The sequence below is a fragment of the Triticum dicoccoides genome, unplaced genomic scaffold, assembly GCF_002162155.2.
Source record: "Triticum dicoccoides isolate Atlit2015 ecotype Zavitan unplaced genomic scaffold, WEW_v2.0 scaffold4092, whole genome shotgun sequence".
NCBI lineage: Eukaryota > Viridiplantae > Streptophyta > Magnoliopsida > Poales > Poaceae > Triticum > Triticum dicoccoides.
This window is the reverse complement of record NW_021270137.1, coordinates 142795-157962: the sequence shown is the minus strand read 5'-3', so window position 1 is coordinate 157962 and position 15168 is coordinate 142795. Positions and strand designations below refer to the sequence as shown.

Genomic DNA, 15168 nt, shown 5'->3' with positions numbered 1-15168 from the left:
CAGCACTAAAGCACCGGATGTCCTCGTGTTGCATTCCCTTTTTAATTTTTTTCGCGCCGCTTGCAAAACAAAACGCACGTGTAAGTAATATATTTACCGTGTTTTATTATTTTGCACGAGTGCGGTAAGTCATAGCTGGGTGCTCACGATTCACGGGTCCAACGTCGGCGTTGTGGTGCGGCAAGCGTGCACTGGTGCGGTTGAGAGGGAGGGGTGGAAACCGCGTTAAACTCGTCTCCGTAGTTGAGAGGGAGCGGCCAAAGCAATGTACAATCGTCTTTGTAGTGGAGCTGGGAGGGGCAAGGATAAGGGACGAAGACCGGGGTAACATGTCGGATGCGATCATACCAGCACTAAAGCACCGGATCCCATCAGAACTCCGAAGTAAAGCGTGCTTGGGTGAGAGTAGTACTAGGATGGGTGACCTCCTGGGAAGTCCTCGTGTTGCATTCCCTTTTTAATTTTTTTCGCGCCGCTTGCAAAACAAAACACACGTGTAAGTAATATATTTACCGTGTTTTATTATTTTGCACGAGTGCGGTAAGTCATAGCTGGGTGCTCACGATTCACGGGTCCAGCGTCGGCGTTGTGGCGCGGCAAGCGTGCACTGGTGCGGTTGAGAGGGAGGGGTGGAAACCGCGTTAAACTCGTCTCCATAGTTGAGAGGGAGCGGCCAAAGCAATGTACAATCGTCTTTGTAGTGGAGCTGGGAGGGGCAAGGATAAGGGACGAAGACCGGGGTAACATGTCGGATGCGATCATACCAGCACTAAAGCACCGGATCCCATCAGAACTCCGAAGTTAAGCGTGCTTGGGCGAGAGTAGTACTAGGATTGGTGACCTCGTGGGAAGTCCTCGTGTTGCATTCCCTTTTTAATTTTTTTCGCGCCGCTTGCAAAATAAAACGCACGTGTAAGTAATATATTTACCGTGTTTTATTATTTTGCACGAGTGCGGTAAGTCATAGCTGGGTGCTCACGATTCACGGGTCCAGCGTTGGCATTGTGGCGCGGCAAGCGTGCACTGGTGCGGTTGAGAGGGAGGGGTGGAAACCGCGTTAAACTTGTCTCCGTAGTTGAGAGGGAGCGGCCAAAGCAATGTACAATCGTCTTTGTAGTGGAGCTGGGAGGGGCAAGGATAAGGGACGAAGACCGGGGTAACATGTCGGATGCGATCATACCAGCACTAAAGCACCGGATCCCATCAGAACTCCGAAGTTAAGCGTGCTTGGGCGAGAGTAGTACTAGGATGGGTGACCTCCTGGGAAGTCCTCGTGTTGCATTCCCTTTTTAATTTTTTTCGCGCCGCTTGCAAAACAAAACGCACGTGTAAGTAATATATTTACCGTGTTTTATTATTTTGCACGCGTGCGGTAAGTCATAGCTGGGTGCTCACGATTCACGGGTCCAGCGTCGGCGTTGTGGCGCGGCAAGCGTGCACTGGTGCGGTTGAGAGGGAGGGGTGGAAACCGCGTTAAACTCGTCTCCGTAGTTGAGAGGGAGCGGCCAAAGCAATGTACAATCGTCTTTGTAGTGGAGCTGGGAGGGGCAAGGATAAGGGACGAAGACCGGGGTAACATGTCGGATGCGATCATACCAGCACTAAAGCACCGGATCCCATCAGAACTCCGAAGTTAAGCGTGCTTGGGCGAGAGTAGTACTAGGATGGGTGACCTCCTGGGAAGTCCTCGTGTTGCATTCCCTTTTTAATTTTTTTCGCGCCGCTTGCAAAACAAAACGCACGTGTAAGTAATATATTTACCGTGTTTTATTATTTTGCACGAGTGCGGTAAGTCATAGCTGGGTGCTCACGATTTACGGGTCCAGCGTCGGCGTTGTGGCGCGGCAAGCGTGCACTGGTGCGGTTGAGAGGGAGGGGTGGAAACCGCGTTAAACTCGTCTCCGTAGTTGAGAGGGAGCGGCCAAAGCAATGTACAATCGTCTTTGTAGTGGAGCTGGGAGGGGCAAGGATAAGGGACGAAGACCGGGGTAACATGTCGGATGCGATCATACCAGCACTAAAGCACCGGATCCCATCAGAACTTCGAAGTTAAGCGTGCTTGGGCGAGAGTAGTACTAGGATGGGTGACCTCCTGGGAAGTCCTCGTGTTGCATTCCCTTTTTAATTTTTTTCGCGCCGCTTGCAAAACAAAACGCACGTGTAAGTAATATATTTATCGTGTTTTATTATTTTGCACGAGTGCGGTAAGTCATAGCTGGGTGCTCACGATTCACGGGTCCAGCGTCGGCGTTGTGGCGCGGCAAGCGTGCACTGGTGCGGTTGAGAGGGAGGGGTGGAAACCGCGTTAAACTCGTCTCCGTAGTTGAGAGGGAGTGGCCAAAGCAATGTACAATCGTCTTTGTAGTGGAGCTGGGAGGGGCAAGGATAAGGGACGAAGACCGGGGTAACATGTCGGATGCGATCATACCAGCACTAAAGCACCGGATCCCATCAGAACTCCGAAGTTAAGCGTGCTTGGGCGAGAGTAGTACTAGGATGGGTGACCTGGGCGAGAGTAGTACTAGGATGGGTGACCTCCTGGGAAGTCCTCGTGTTGCATTCCCTTTTTAATTTTTTTCGCGCCGCTTGCAAAACAAAACGCACGTGTAAGTAATATATTTACCGTGTTTTATTATTTTGCACGAGTGCCGTAAGTCATAGCTGGGTGCTCACGATTCACGGGTCCAGCGTCGGCGTTGTGGCGCGGCAAGCGTGCACTGGTGCGGTTGAGAGGGAGGGGTGGAAACCGCGTTAAACTCGTCTCCGTAGTTGAGAGGGAGCGGCCAAAGCAATGTACAATCGTCTTTGTAGTGGAGCTGGGAGGGGCAAGGATAAGGGACGAAGACCGGGGTAACATGTCGGATGCGATCATACCAGCACTAAAGCACCGGATCCCATCAGAACTCCGAAGTTAAGCGTGCTTGGGCGAGAGTAGTACTAGGATGGGTGACCTCCTGGGAAGTCCTCGTGTTGCATTCCCTTTTTAATTTTTTTCGCGCCGCTTGCAAAACAAAACACACGTGTAAGTAATATATTTACCGTGTTTTATTATTTTGCACGAGTGCGGTAAGTCATAGCTGGGTGCTCACGATTCACGGGTCCAGCGTCGGCGTTGTGGCGCGGCAAGCGTGCACTGGTGCGGTTGAGAGGGAGGGGTGGAAACCGCGTTAAACTCGTCTCCGTAGTTGAGAGGGAGCGGCCAAAGCAATGTACAATCATCTTTGTAGTGGAGCTGGGAGGGGCAAGGATAAGGGACGAAGACCGGGGTAACATGTCGGATGCGATCATACCAGCACTAAAGCACCGGATCCCATCAGAACTCCGAAGTTAAGCGTGCTTGGGCGAGAGTAGTACTAGGATTGGTGACCTCGTGGGAAGTCCTCGTGTTGCATTCCCTTTTTAATTTTTTTCGCGCTGCTTGCAAAACAAAACGCACGTGTAAGTAATATATTTACCGTGTTTTATTATTTTGCACGAGTGCGGTAAGTCATAGCTGGGTGCTCACGATTCACGGGTCCAGCGTCGGCGTTGTGGCGCGGCAAGCGTGCACTGGTGCGGTTGAGAGGGAGGGGTGGAAACCGCGTTAAACTCGTCTCCGTAGTTGAGAGGGAGCGGCCAAAGCAATGTACAATCGTCTTTGTAGTGGAGCTGGGAGGGGCAAGGATAATGGACGAAGACCGGGGTAACATGTCGGATGCGATCATACCAGCACTAAAGCACCGGATCCCATCAGAACTCCGAAGTTAAGCGTGCTTGGGCGAGAGTAGTACTAGGATGGGTGACCTCCTGGGAAGTCCTCGTGTTGCATTCCCTTTTTAATTTTTTTCGCGCCGCTTGCAAAACAAAACGCACGTGTAAGTAATATATTTACCGTGTTTTATTATTTTGCACGAGTGCGGTAAGTCATAGCTGGGTGCTCACGATTCACGGGTCCAGCGTCGGCGTTGTGGCGCGGCAAGCGTGCACTGGTGCGGTTGAGAGGGAGGGGTGGAAACCGCGTTAAACTCGTCTCCGTAGTTGAGAGGGAGCGGCCAAAGCAATGTACAATCGTCTTTGTAGTGGAGCTGGGAGGGGCAAGGATAAGGGACGAAGACCGGGGTAACATGTCGGATGCGATCATACCAGCACTAAAGCACCGGATCCCATCAGAACTCCGAAGTTAAGCGTGCTTGGGCTAGAGTAGTACTAGGATGGGTGACCTCCTGGGAAGTCCTCGTGTTGCATTCCCTTTTTAATTTTTTTCGCGCCGCTTGCAAAACAAAACGCACGTGTAAGTAATATATTTACCGTGTTTTATTATTTTGCACGAGTGCGGTAAGTCATAGCTGGGTGCTCACGATTCACGGGTCCAGCGTCGGCGTTATGGCGCGGCAAGCGTGCACTGGTGCGGTTGAGAGGGAGGGGTGGAAACCGCGTTAAACTCGTCTCCGTAGTTGAGAGGGAGCGGCCAAAGCAATGTACAATCGTCTTTGTAGTGGAGCTGGGAGGGGCAAGGATAAGGGACGAAGACCGGGGTAACATGTCGGATGCGATCATACCAGCACTAAAGCACCGGATCCCATCAGAACTCCGAAGTTAAGCGTGCTTGGGCGAGATTAGTACTAGGATGGGTGACCTCCTGGGAAGTCCTCGTGTTGCATTCCCTTTTTAATTTTTTTCGCGCCGCTTGCAAAACAAAACGCACGTGTAAGTAATATATTTACCGTGTTTTATTATTTTGCACGAGTGCGGTAAGTCATAGCTGGGTGCTCACGATTCACGGGTCCAGCGTCGGCGTTGTGGCGCGGCAAGCGTGCACTGGTGCGGTTGAGAGGGAGGGGTGGAAACCGCGTTAAACTCGTCTCCGTAGTTGAGAGGGAGCGGCCAAAGCAATGTACAATCGTCTTTGTAGTGGAGCTGGGAGGGGCAAGGATAAGGGACGAAGACCGGGGTAACATGTCGGATGCGATCATACCAACACTAAAGCACCGGATCCCATCAGAACTCCGAAGTTAGGCGTGCTTGGGCGAGAGTAGTACTAGGATGGGTGACCTCCTGGGAAGTCCTCGTGTTGCATTCCCTTTTTAATTTTTTTCGCGCCGCTTGCAAAACAAAATGCACGTGTAAGTAATATATTTACCGTGTTTTATTATTTTGCACGAGTGCGGTAAGTCATAGCTGGGTGCTCACGATTCATGGGTCCAGCGTCGGCGTTGTGGCGCGGCAAGCGTGCACTGGTGCGGTTGAGAGGGAGGGGTGGAAACCGCGTTAAACTCGTCTCCGTAGTTGAGAGGGAGCGGCCAAAGCAATGTACAATCGTCTTTGTAGTGGAGCTGGGAGGGGCAAGGATAAGGGACGAAGACCGGGGTAACATGTTGGATGCGATCATACCAGCACTAAAGCACCGGATCCCATCAGAACTCCGAAGTTAAGCGTGCTTGGGCGAGAGTAGTACTAGGATGGGTGACCTCCTGGGAAGTCCTCGTGTTGCATTCCCTTTTTAATTTTTGTCGCGCCGCTTGCAAAACAAAACACACGTGTAAGTAATATATTTACCGTGTTTTATTATTTTGCACGAGTGCGGTAAGTCATAACTGGGTGCTCACGATTCACGGGTCCAGCGTCGGCGTTGTGGCGCGGCAAGCGTGCACTGGTGCGGTTGAGAGGGAGGGGTGGAAACCGCGTTAAACTCGTCTCCGTAGTTGAGAGGGAGCAGCCAAAGCAATGTACAATCGTCTTTGTAGTGGAGCTGGGAGGGTCAAGGATAAGGGACAAAGACCGGGGTAACATGTCGGATGCGATCATACCAGCACTAAAGCACCGGATCCCATCAGAACTCCGAAGTTAAGCGTGCTTGGGCGAGAGTAGTACTAGGATGGGTGACCTCCTGGGAAGTCCTCGTGTTGCATTCCCTTTTTAATTTTTGTCGCGCCGCTTGCAAAACAAAACGCACGTGTAAGTAATATATTTACCGTGTTTTATTATTTTGCACGAGTGCGGTAAGTCATAGCTGGGTGCTATTCACGGGTCCAGCGTCGGCGTTGTGGCGCGGCAAGCGTGCACTGGTGCGGTTGAGAGGGAGGGGTGGAAACCGCGTTAAACTCGTCTCCGTAGTTGAGAGGGAGCGGCCAAAGCAATGTACAATCGTCTTTGTAGTGGAGCTGGGAGGGGCAAGGATAAGGGACGAAGACCGGGGTAACATGTCGGATGCGATCATACCAGCACTAAAGCACCGGATCCCATCAGAACTCCGAAGTTAAGCGTGCTTGGGCGAGAGTAGTACTAGGATGGGTGACCTCTCCTTTTTAATTTTTTTCGCGCCGCTTGCAAAACAAAACGCATGTGTAAGTAATATATTTACCGTGTTTTATTATTTTGCACGAGTGCGGTAAGTCATAGCTGGGTGCTCACGATTCACGGGTCCAGCGTCGGTGTTGTGGCGCGGCAAGCGTGCACTGGTGCGGTTGAGAGGGAGGGGTGGAAACCGCGTTAAACTCGTCTCCGTAGTTGAGAGGGAGCGGCCAAAGCAATGTACAATCGTCTTTGTAGTGGAGCTGGGAGGGGCAAGGACAAGGGACGAAGACCGGGGTAACATGTCGGATGCGATCATACCAGCACTAAAGCACCGGATCCCATCAGAACTCCGAAGTTAAGCGTGCTTGGGCGAGAGTAGTACTAGGATGGGTGACCTCCTGGGAAGTCCTCGTGTTGCATTCCCTTTTTAATTTTTTTCGCGCCGCTTGCAAAACAAAACGCACGTGTAAGTAATATATTTACCGTGTTTTATTATTTTGCACGAGTGCGGTAAGTCATAGCTGGGTGCTCACGATTCACGGGTCCAGCGTCGGCGTTGTGGCGCGGCAAGCGTGCACTGGTGCGGTTGAGAGGGAGGGGTGGAAACCGCGTTAAACTCGTCTCCGTAGTTGAGAGGGAGCGGCCAAAGCAATGTACAATCGTCTTTGTAGTGGAGCTGGGAGGGGCAAGGATAAGGGACGAAGACCGGGGTAACATGTCGGATGCGATCATACCAGCACTAAAGCACCGGATCCCATCAGAACTCCGAAGTTAAGCGTGCTTGGGCGCGAGTAGTACTAGGATGGGTGACCTCCTGGGAAGTCCTCGTGTTGCATTCCCTTTTTAATTTTTTTCGCGCCGCTTGCAAAACAAAACGCACGTGTAAGTAATATATTTACCGTGTTTTATTATTTTGCACGAGTGCGGTAAGTCATAGCTGGGTGCTCACGATTCACGGGTCCAGCGTCGGCGTTGTGGCGCGGCAAGCGTGCACTGGTGCGGTTGAGAGGGAGGGGTGGAAACCGCGTTAAACTCGTCTCCGTAGTTGAGAGGGAGCGGCCAAAGCAATGTACAATCGTCTTTGTAGTGGAGCTGGGAGGGGCAAGGATAAGGGATGAAGACCGGGGTAACATGTCGGATGCGATCATACCAGCACTAAAGCACCGGATCCCATCAGAACTCCGAGGTTAAGCGTGCTTGGGCGAGAGTAGTACTAGGATGGGTGACCTCCTGGGAAGTCCTCGTGTTGCATTCCCTTTTTAATTTTTTTCGCGCCGCATGCAAAACAAAACGCACGTGTAAGTAATATATTTACCGTGTTTTATTATTTTGCACGAGTGCGGTAAGTCATTGCTGGGTGCTCACGATTCACGGGTCCAGCGTCGGCGTTGTGGCGCGGCAAGCGTGCACTGGTGCGGTTGAGAGGGAGGGGTGGAAACCGCGTTAAACTCGTCTCCGTAGTTGAGAGGGAGCGGCCAAAGCAATGTACAATCGTCTTTGTAGTGGAGCTGGGAGGGGCAAGGATAAGGGACGAAGACCGGGGTAACATGTCGGATGCGATCATACCAGCACTAAAGCACCGGATCCCATCAGAACTCCGAAGTTAAGCGTGCTTGGGCGAGAGTAGTACTAGGATGGGTGACCTCCTGGGAAGTCCTCGTGTTGCATTCCCTTTTTAATTTTTTTCGCGCCGCTTGCAAAACAAAACGCACGTGTAAGTAATATATTTACCGTGTTTTATTATTTTGCACGAGTGCGGTAAGTCATAGCGGGGTGCTCACGATTCACGGGTCCAGCGTCGGCGTTGTGGCGCGGCAAGCGTGCACTGGTGCGGTTGAGAGGGAGGGGTGGAAACCGCGTTAAACTCGTCTCCGTAGTTGAGAGGGAGCGGCCAAAGCAATGTACAATCGTCTTTGTAGTGGAGCTGGGAGGGGCAAGGATAAGGGACGAAGACCGGGGTAACATGTCGGATGCGATCATACCAGCACTAAAGCACCGGATCCCATCAGAACTCCGAAGTTAGGCGTGCTTGGGCGAGAGTAGTACTAGGATGGGTGACCTCCTGGGAAGTCCTCGTGTTGCATTCCCTTTTTAATTTTTTTCACGCCGCTTGCAAAACAAAACGCACGTGTAAGTAATATATTTACCGTGTTTTATTATTTTGCACGAGTGCGGTAAGTCATAGCTGGGTGCTCACGATTCACGGGGCCAGCGTCGGCGTTGTGGCGCGGCAAGCGTGCACTGGTGCGGTTGAGAGGGAGGGGTGGAAACCGCGTTAAACTCGTCTCCGTAGTTGAGAGGGAGCGGCCAAAGCAATGTACAATCGTCTTTGTAGTGGAGCTGGGAGGGGCAAGGATAAGGGACGAAGACCGGGGTAACATGTCGGATGCGATCATACCAGCACTAAAGCACCGGATCCCATCAGAACTCCGAAGTTAGGCGTGCTTGGGCGAGAGTAGTACTAGGATGGGTGACCTCCTGGGAAGTCCTCGTGTTGCATTCCCTTTTTAATTTTTTTCGCGCCGCTTGCAAAACAAAATGCACGTGTAAGTAATATATTTACCGTGTTTTATTATTTTGCACGAGTGCGGTAAGTCCTAGCTGGGTGCTCACGATTCACGGGTCCAGCGTCGGCGTTGTGGCGCGGCAAGCGTGCACTGGTGCGGTTGAGAGGGAGGGGTGGAAACCGCGTTAAACTCGTCTCCGTAGTTGAGAGGGAGCGGCCAAAGCAATGTACAATCGTCTTTGTAGTGGAGCTGGGAGGGGCAAGGATAAGGGACGAAGACCGGGGTAACATGTCGGATGCGATCATACCAGCACTAAAGCACCGGATCCCATCAGAACTCCGAAGTTAAGCGTGCTTGGGCGAGAGTAGTACTAGGATGGGTGACCTCCTGGGAAGTCCTCGTGTTGCATTCCCTTTTTAATTTTTGTCGCGCCGCTTGCAAAACAAAACGCACGTGTAAGTAATATATTTACCGTGTTTTATTATTTTGCACGAGTGCGGTAAGTCATAGCTGGGTGCTCACGATTCACGGGTCCAGCGTCGGCGTTGTGGCGCGGCAAGCGTGCACTGGTGCGGTTGAGAGGGAGGGGTGGAAACCGCGTTAAACTCGTCTCCGTAGTTGAGAGGGAGCAGCCAAAGCAATGTACAATCGTCTTTGTAGTGGAGCTGGGAGGGGCAAGGATAAGGGACAAAGACCGGGGTAACATGTCGGATGCGATCATACCAGCACTAAAGCACCGGATCCCATCAGAACTCCGAAGTTAAGCGTGCTTGGGCGAGAGTAGTACTAGGATGGGTGACCTCCTGGGAAGTCCTCGTGTTGCATTCCCTTTTTAATTTTTTTCGCGCCGCTTGCAAAACAAAACGCACGTGTAAGTAATATATTTACCGTGTTTTATTATTTTGCACGAGTGCGGTAAGTCATAGCTGGGTGCTCACGATTCACGGGTTCAGCGTCGGCGTTGTGGCGCGGCAAGCGTGCACTGGTGCGGTTGAGAGGGAGGGGTGAAACCGCGTTAAACTCGTCTCCGTAGTTGAGAGGGAGCGGCCAAAGCAATGTACAATCGTCTTTGTAGTGGAGCTGGGAGGGGCAAGGATAAGGGACGAAGACCGGGGTAACATGTCGGATGCGATCATACCAGCACTAAAGCACCGGATCCCATCAAAACTCCGAAGTTAAGCGTGCTTGGGCGAGAGTAGTACTAGGATGGGTGACCTCCTGGGAAGTCCTCGTGTTGCATTCCCTTTTTAATTTTTTTCGCGCCGCTTGCAAAACAAAACGCACGTGTAAGTAATATATTTACCGTGTTTTATTATTTTGCACGAGTGCGGTAAGTCATAGCTGGGTGCTCACGATTCACGGGTCCAGCGTCGGCATTGTGGCGCGGCAAGCGTGCACTGGTGCGGTTGAGAGGGAGGGGTGGAAACCGCGTTAAACTCGTCTCCGTAGTTGAGAGGGAGCGGCCAAAGCAATGTACAATCGTCTTTGTAGTGGAGCTGGGAGGGGCAAGGATAAGGGACGAAGACCGGGGTAACATGTCGGATGCGATCATACCAGCACTAAAGCACCGGATCCCATCAGAACTCCGAAGTTAAGCGTGCTTGGGCGAGAGTAGTACTAGGATGGGTGACCTCCTGGGAAGTCCTCGTGTTGCATTCTCTTTTTAATTTTTTTCGCGCCGCTTGCAAAACAAAACGCACGTGTAAGTAATATATTTACCGTGTTTTATTATTTTGCACGAGTGCGGTAAGTCATAGCTGGGTGCTCACGATTCACGGGTCCAGCGTCGGCGTTGTGGCGCGGCAAGCGTGCACTGGTGCGGTTGAGAGGGAGGGGTGGAAACCGCGTTAAACTCGTCTCCGTAGTTGAGAGGGAGCGGCCAAAGCAATGTACAATCGTCTTTGTAGTGGAGCTGGGAGGGGCAAGGTTAAGGGACGAAGACCGGGGTAACATGTCGGATGCGATCATACCAGCACTAAAGCACCGGATCCCATCAGAACTCCGAAGTTAAGCGTGCTTTGGCGAGAGTAGTACTAGGATGGGTGACCTCCTGGGAAGTCCTCGTGTTGCATTCCCTTTTTAATTTTTTTCGCGCCGCTTGCAAAACAAAACGCACGTGTAAGTAATATATTTACCGTGTTTTATTATTTTGCACGAGTGCGGTAAGTCATAGCTGGGTGCTCACGATTCACGGGTCCAGCGTCGGCGTTGTGGCGCGGCAAGCGTGCACTGGTGCGGTTGAGAGGGAGGGGTGGAAACCGCGTTAAACTCGTCTCCGTAGTTGAGAGGGAGCGGCCAAAGCAATGTACAATCGTCTTTGTAGTGGAGCTGGGAGGGGCAAGGATAAGGGACGAAGACCGGGGTAACATGTCGGATGCGATCATACCAACACTAAAGCACCGGATCCCATCAGAACTCCGAAGTTAGGCGTGCTTGGGCGAGAGTAGTACTAGGATGGGTGACCTCCTGGGAAGTCCTCGTGTTGCATTCCCTTTTTAATTTTTTTCGCGCCGCTTGCAAAACAAAATGCACGTGTAAGTAATATATTTACCGTGTTTTATTATTTTGCACGAGTGCGGTAAGTCATAGCTGGGTGCTCACGATTCATGGGTCCAGCGTCGGCGTTGTGGCGCGGCAAGCGTGCACTGGTGCGGTTGAGAGGGAGGGGTGGAAACCGCGTTAAACTCGTCTCCGTAGTTGAGAGGGAGCGGCCAAAGCAATGTACAATCGTCTTTGTAGTGGAGCTGGGAGGGGCAAGGATAAGGGACGAAGACCGGGGTAACATGTTGGATGCGATCATACCAGCACTAAAGCACCGGATCCCATCAGAACTCCGAAGTTAAGCGTGCTTGGGCGAGAGTAGTACTAGGATGGGTGACCTCCTGGGAAGTCCTCGTGTTGCATTCCCTTTTTAATTTTTGTCGCGCCGCTTGCAAAACAAAACACACGTGTAAGTAATATATTTACCGTGTTTTATTATTTTGCACGAGTGCGGTAAGTCATAACTGGGTGCTCACGATTCACGGGTCCAGCGTCGGCGTTGTGGCGCGGCAAGCGTGCACTGGTGCGGTTGAGAGGGAGGGGTGGAAACCGCGTTAAACTCGTCTCCGTAGTTGAGAGGGAGCAGCCAAAGCAATGTACAATCGTCTTTGTAGTGGAGCTGGGAGGGTCAAGGATAAGGGACAAAGACCGGGGTAACATGTCGGATGCGATCATACCAGCACTAAAGCACCGGATCCCATCAGAACTCCGAAGTTAAGCGTGCTTGGGCGAGAGTAGTACTAGGATGGGTGACCTCCTGGGAAGTCCTCGTGTTGCATTCCCTTTTTAATTTTTGTCGCGCCGCTTGCAAAACAAAACGCACGTGTAAGTAATATATTTACCGTGTTTTATTATTTTGCACGAGTGCGGTAAGTCATAGCTGGGTGCTATTCACGGGTCCAGCGTCGGCGTTGTGGCGCGGCAAGCGTGCACTGGTGCGGTTGAGAGGGAGGGGTGGAAACCGCGTTAAACTCGTCTCCGTAGTTGAGAGGGAGCGGCCAAAGCAATGTACAATCGTCTTTGTAGTGGAGCTGGGAGGGGCAAGGATAAGGGACGAAGACCGGGGTAACATGTCGGATGCGATCATACCAGCACTAAAGCACCGGATCCCATCAGAACTCCGAAGTTAAGCGTGCTTGGCGAGAGTAGTACTAGGATGGGTGACCTCCTGGGAAGTCCTCGTGTTGCATTCCCTTTTTAATTTTTTTCGCGCCGCTTGCAAAACAAAACGCACGTGTAAGTAATATATTTACCGTGTTTTATTATTTTGCACGAGTGCGGTAAGTCATAGCTGGGTGCTCACGATTCATGGGTCCAGCGTCGGCGTTGTGGCGCGGCAAGCGTGCACTGGTGCGGTTGAGAGGGAGGGGTGGAAACCGCGTTAAACTCGTCTCCGTAGTTGAGAGGGAGCGGCCAAAGCAATGTACAATCGTCTTTGTAGTGGAGCTGGGAGGGGCAAGGATAAGGGACGAAGACCGGGGTAACATGTCGGATGCGATCATACCAGCACTAGAGCACCGGATCCCATCAGAACTCCGAAGTTAAGCGTGCTTGGGCGAGAGTAGTACTAGGATGGGTGACCTCTTGGGAAGTCCTCGTGTTGCATTCCCTTTTTAATTTTTGTCGCGCCGCTTGCAAAACAAAACGCACGTGTAAGTAATATATTTACCGTGTTTTATTATTTTGCACGAGTGCGGTAAGTCATAGCTGGGTGCTCGCGATTCACGGGTCCAGCGTCGGCGTTGTGGCGCGGCAAGCGTGCACTGGTGCGGTTGAGAGGGAGGGGTGGAAACCGCGTTAAACTCGTCTCCGTAGTTGAGAGGGAGCGGCCAAAGCAATATACAATCGTCTTTGTAGTGGAGCTGGGAGGGGCAAGGATAAGGGACGAAGACCGGGGTAACATGTTGGATGCGATCATACCAGCACTAAAGCACCGGATCCCATCAGAACTCCGAAGTTAAGCGTGCTTGGGCGAGAGTAGTACTAGGATGGGTGACCTCCTGGGAAGTCCTCGTGTTGCATTCCCTTTTTATTTTTTTTCGCGCCGCTTGCAAAACAAAACGCACGTGTAAGTAATATATTTACCGTGTTTTATTATTTTGCACGAGTGCGGTAAGTCATAGCTGGGTGCTCAGGATTCACGGGTCCAGCGTCGGCGTTGTGGCGCGGCAAGCGTGTACTGGTGCGGTTGAGAGGGAGGGGTGGAAACCGCGTTAAACTTGTCTCCGTAGTTGAGAGGGAGCGGCCAAAGCAATGTACAATCGTCTTTGTAGTGGAGCTGGGAGGGGCAAGGATAAGGGACGAAGACCGGGGTAACATGTCGGATGCGATCATACCAGCACTAAAGCACCGGATCCCATAAGAACTCCGAAGTTAAGCGTGCTTGGGCGAGAGTAGTACTAGGATGGGTGACCTCCTGGGAAGTCCTCGTGTTGCATTCCCTTTTTAATTTTTTTCACGCCGCTTGCAAAACAAAACGCACGTGTAAGTAATATATTTACCGTGTTTTATTATCTTGCACGAGTGCGGTAAGTCATAGCTGGGTGCTCACGATTCACGGGTCCAGCGTCGGCGTTGTGGCGCGGCAAGCGTGCACTGGTGCGGTTGAGAGGGAGGGGTGAAAACCACGTTAAACTCGTCTCCGTAGTTGAGAGGGAGCGGCCAAAGCAATGTACAATCGTCTTTGTAGTGGAGCTGGGAGGGGCAAGGATAAGGGACGAAGACCGGGGTAACATGTCGGATGCGATCATACCAGCACTAAAGCACCGGATCCCATCAGAACTCCAAAGTTAAGCGTGCTTGGGCGAGAGTAGTACTAGGATGGGTGACCTCTTGGGAAGTCCTCGTGTTGCATTCCCTTTTTAATTTTTTTCGCGCCGCTTGCAAAACAAAACGCACGTGTAAGTAATATATTTACCGTGTTTTATTATTTTGCACGAGTGCGGTAAGTCATAGCTGGGTGCTCACGATTCACGGGTCCAGCGTCGGTGTTGTGGCGCGGCAAGCGTGCACTGGTGCGGTTGAGAGGGAGGGGTGGAAACCGCGTTAAACTCGTCTCCGTAGTTGAGAGGGAGCGGCCAAAGCAATGTACAATCGTCTTTGTAGTGGAGCTGGGAGGGGCAAGGATAAGGGACGAAGACCGGGGTAACATGTTGGATGCGATCATACCAGCACTAAAGCACCGGATCCCATCAGAACTCCGAAGTTAAGCGTGCTTGGGCGAGAGTAGTACTAGGATGGGTGACCTTCTGGGAAGTCCTCGTGTTGCATTCCCTTTTTAATTTTTTTCACGCCGCTTGCAAAACAAAACGCACGTGTAAGTAATATATTTACCGTGTTTTATTATTTTGCACGAGTGCGGTAAGTCATAGCTGGGTGCTCACGATTCACGGGTCCAGCGTCGGCGTTGTGGCGCGGCAAGCGTGCACTGGTGCGGTTGAGAGGGAGGTGTGAAAACCGCGTTAAACTCGTCTCCGTAGTTGAGAGGGAGCGGCCAAAGCAATGTACAATCGTCCATGTAGTGGAGCTGGGAGGGGCAAGGATAAGGGACGAAGACCGGGGTAACATATCGGATGCGATCATACCAACACTAAAGCACCGGATCCCATCAGAACTCCGAAGTTAAGCGTCCTTGGGCGAGAGTAGTACTAGGATGGGTGACCTCTTGGGAAGTCCTCGTGTTGCATTCCCTTTTTAATTTTTTTCGCGCCGCTTGCAAAACAAAACGCACGTGTAAGTAATATATTTACCGTGTTTTATTATTTTGCACGAGTGCGGTAAGTCATAGCTGGGTGCTCACGATTCACGGGTCCAGCGTCGGCGTTGTGGCGCGGCAAGCGTGCACTGG

The 15168-nt window shown here is 51.8% G+C and overlaps 34 non-coding genes and 2 pseudogenes across 34 annotated transcripts; all 36 read left to right on the top strand.

The window, feature by feature from the left end:
• The first annotated feature begins 334 nt into the window (after positions 1 to 334).
• Positions 335 to 453, top strand: LOC119346233. The gene has a single exon (XR_005167501.1). It is a non-coding gene; the product is annotated as a 5S ribosomal RNA (ribosomal RNA).
• A 297-nt stretch (positions 454 to 750) lies between these two features.
• LOC119346255 lies at positions 751 to 869 on the top strand. Its single transcript, XR_005167522.1, has one exon. It is a non-coding gene; the product is annotated as a 5S ribosomal RNA (ribosomal RNA).
• A 297-nt stretch (positions 870 to 1166) lies between these two features.
• Positions 1167 to 1285, top strand: LOC119346357. Its single transcript, XR_005167627.1, has one exon. It is a non-coding gene; the product is annotated as a 5S ribosomal RNA (ribosomal RNA).
• Positions 1286 to 1582: 297 nt separating this feature from the next.
• LOC119346346 lies at positions 1583 to 1701 on the top strand. Its single transcript, XR_005167614.1, has one exon. It is a non-coding gene; the product is annotated as a 5S ribosomal RNA (ribosomal RNA).
• Positions 1702 to 1998: 297 nt separating this feature from the next.
• LOC119346172 lies at positions 1999 to 2117 on the top strand. The gene has a single exon (XR_005167430.1). It is a non-coding gene; the product is annotated as a 5S ribosomal RNA (ribosomal RNA).
• Positions 2118 to 2414: 297 nt separating this feature from the next.
• Positions 2415 to 2563, top strand: LOC119346375 (annotated as a pseudogene).
• A 297-nt stretch (positions 2564 to 2860) lies between these two features.
• On the top strand, positions 2861 to 2979 carry LOC119346335. The gene has a single exon (XR_005167601.1). It is a non-coding gene; the product is annotated as a 5S ribosomal RNA (ribosomal RNA).
• Positions 2980 to 3276: 297 nt separating this feature from the next.
• On the top strand, positions 3277 to 3395 carry LOC119346254. The gene has a single exon (XR_005167521.1). It is a non-coding gene; the product is annotated as a 5S ribosomal RNA (ribosomal RNA).
• Positions 3396 to 3692: 297 nt separating this feature from the next.
• On the top strand, positions 3693 to 3811 carry LOC119346324. The gene has a single exon (XR_005167588.1). It is a non-coding gene; the product is annotated as a 5S ribosomal RNA (ribosomal RNA).
• Positions 3812 to 4108: 297 nt separating this feature from the next.
• On the top strand, positions 4109 to 4227 carry LOC119346189. The gene has a single exon (XR_005167450.1). It is a non-coding gene; the product is annotated as a 5S ribosomal RNA (ribosomal RNA).
• Positions 4228 to 4524: 297 nt separating this feature from the next.
• Positions 4525 to 4643, top strand: LOC119346425. The gene has a single exon (XR_005167700.1). It is a non-coding gene; the product is annotated as a 5S ribosomal RNA (ribosomal RNA).
• A 297-nt stretch (positions 4644 to 4940) lies between these two features.
• Positions 4941 to 5059, top strand: LOC119346311. The gene has a single exon (XR_005167574.1). It is a non-coding gene; the product is annotated as a 5S ribosomal RNA (ribosomal RNA).
• A 297-nt stretch (positions 5060 to 5356) lies between these two features.
• LOC119346313 lies at positions 5357 to 5475 on the top strand. The gene has a single exon (XR_005167575.1). It is a non-coding gene; the product is annotated as a 5S ribosomal RNA (ribosomal RNA).
• A 297-nt stretch (positions 5476 to 5772) lies between these two features.
• On the top strand, positions 5773 to 5891 carry LOC119346301. The gene has a single exon (XR_005167564.1). It is a non-coding gene; the product is annotated as a 5S ribosomal RNA (ribosomal RNA).
• A 293-nt stretch (positions 5892 to 6184) lies between these two features.
• On the top strand, positions 6185 to 6308 carry LOC119346443 (annotated as a pseudogene).
• Positions 6309 to 6577: 269 nt separating this feature from the next.
• On the top strand, positions 6578 to 6696 carry LOC119346288. Its single transcript, XR_005167553.1, has one exon. It is a non-coding gene; the product is annotated as a 5S ribosomal RNA (ribosomal RNA).
• A 297-nt stretch (positions 6697 to 6993) lies between these two features.
• On the top strand, positions 6994 to 7112 carry LOC119346445. The gene has a single exon (XR_005167716.1). It is a non-coding gene; the product is annotated as a 5S ribosomal RNA (ribosomal RNA).
• Positions 7113 to 7409: 297 nt separating this feature from the next.
• On the top strand, positions 7410 to 7528 carry LOC119346174. Its single transcript, XR_005167432.1, has one exon. It is a non-coding gene; the product is annotated as a 5S ribosomal RNA (ribosomal RNA).
• A 297-nt stretch (positions 7529 to 7825) lies between these two features.
• On the top strand, positions 7826 to 7944 carry LOC119346276. The gene has a single exon (XR_005167542.1). It is a non-coding gene; the product is annotated as a 5S ribosomal RNA (ribosomal RNA).
• Positions 7945 to 8241: 297 nt separating this feature from the next.
• LOC119346213 lies at positions 8242 to 8360 on the top strand. Its single transcript, XR_005167479.1, has one exon. It is a non-coding gene; the product is annotated as a 5S ribosomal RNA (ribosomal RNA).
• Positions 8361 to 8657: 297 nt separating this feature from the next.
• LOC119346212 lies at positions 8658 to 8776 on the top strand. The gene has a single exon (XR_005167478.1). It is a non-coding gene; the product is annotated as a 5S ribosomal RNA (ribosomal RNA).
• Positions 8777 to 9073: 297 nt separating this feature from the next.
• Positions 9074 to 9192, top strand: LOC119346264. The gene has a single exon (XR_005167530.1). It is a non-coding gene; the product is annotated as a 5S ribosomal RNA (ribosomal RNA).
• A 297-nt stretch (positions 9193 to 9489) lies between these two features.
• Positions 9490 to 9608, top strand: LOC119346252. Its single transcript, XR_005167519.1, has one exon. It is a non-coding gene; the product is annotated as a 5S ribosomal RNA (ribosomal RNA).
• A 296-nt stretch (positions 9609 to 9904) lies between these two features.
• Positions 9905 to 10023, top strand: LOC119346216. Its single transcript, XR_005167483.1, has one exon. It is a non-coding gene; the product is annotated as a 5S ribosomal RNA (ribosomal RNA).
• Positions 10024 to 10320: 297 nt separating this feature from the next.
• LOC119346392 lies at positions 10321 to 10439 on the top strand. The gene has a single exon (XR_005167664.1). It is a non-coding gene; the product is annotated as a 5S ribosomal RNA (ribosomal RNA).
• Positions 10440 to 10736: 297 nt separating this feature from the next.
• Positions 10737 to 10855, top strand: LOC119346226. The gene has a single exon (XR_005167495.1). It is a non-coding gene; the product is annotated as a 5S ribosomal RNA (ribosomal RNA).
• Positions 10856 to 11152: 297 nt separating this feature from the next.
• Positions 11153 to 11271, top strand: LOC119346310. The gene has a single exon (XR_005167573.1). It is a non-coding gene; the product is annotated as a 5S ribosomal RNA (ribosomal RNA).
• A 297-nt stretch (positions 11272 to 11568) lies between these two features.
• Positions 11569 to 11687, top strand: LOC119346240. Its single transcript, XR_005167508.1, has one exon. It is a non-coding gene; the product is annotated as a 5S ribosomal RNA (ribosomal RNA).
• Positions 11688 to 11984: 297 nt separating this feature from the next.
• LOC119346228 lies at positions 11985 to 12103 on the top strand. The gene has a single exon (XR_005167497.1). It is a non-coding gene; the product is annotated as a 5S ribosomal RNA (ribosomal RNA).
• Positions 12104 to 12396: 293 nt separating this feature from the next.
• Positions 12397 to 12514, top strand: LOC119346304. Its single transcript, XR_005167567.1, has one exon. It is a non-coding gene; the product is annotated as a 5S ribosomal RNA (ribosomal RNA).
• A 297-nt stretch (positions 12515 to 12811) lies between these two features.
• On the top strand, positions 12812 to 12930 carry LOC119346468. Its single transcript, XR_005167738.1, has one exon. It is a non-coding gene; the product is annotated as a 5S ribosomal RNA (ribosomal RNA).
• A 297-nt stretch (positions 12931 to 13227) lies between these two features.
• On the top strand, positions 13228 to 13346 carry LOC119346217. Its single transcript, XR_005167484.1, has one exon. It is a non-coding gene; the product is annotated as a 5S ribosomal RNA (ribosomal RNA).
• A 297-nt stretch (positions 13347 to 13643) lies between these two features.
• On the top strand, positions 13644 to 13762 carry LOC119346456. The gene has a single exon (XR_005167725.1). It is a non-coding gene; the product is annotated as a 5S ribosomal RNA (ribosomal RNA).
• Positions 13763 to 14059: 297 nt separating this feature from the next.
• Positions 14060 to 14178, top strand: LOC119346179. Its single transcript, XR_005167438.1, has one exon. It is a non-coding gene; the product is annotated as a 5S ribosomal RNA (ribosomal RNA).
• Positions 14179 to 14475: 297 nt separating this feature from the next.
• LOC119346437 lies at positions 14476 to 14594 on the top strand. The gene has a single exon (XR_005167711.1). It is a non-coding gene; the product is annotated as a 5S ribosomal RNA (ribosomal RNA).
• A 297-nt stretch (positions 14595 to 14891) lies between these two features.
• LOC119346320 lies at positions 14892 to 15010 on the top strand. Its single transcript, XR_005167583.1, has one exon. It is a non-coding gene; the product is annotated as a 5S ribosomal RNA (ribosomal RNA).
• Positions 15011 to 15168: the final 158 nt, after the last annotated feature.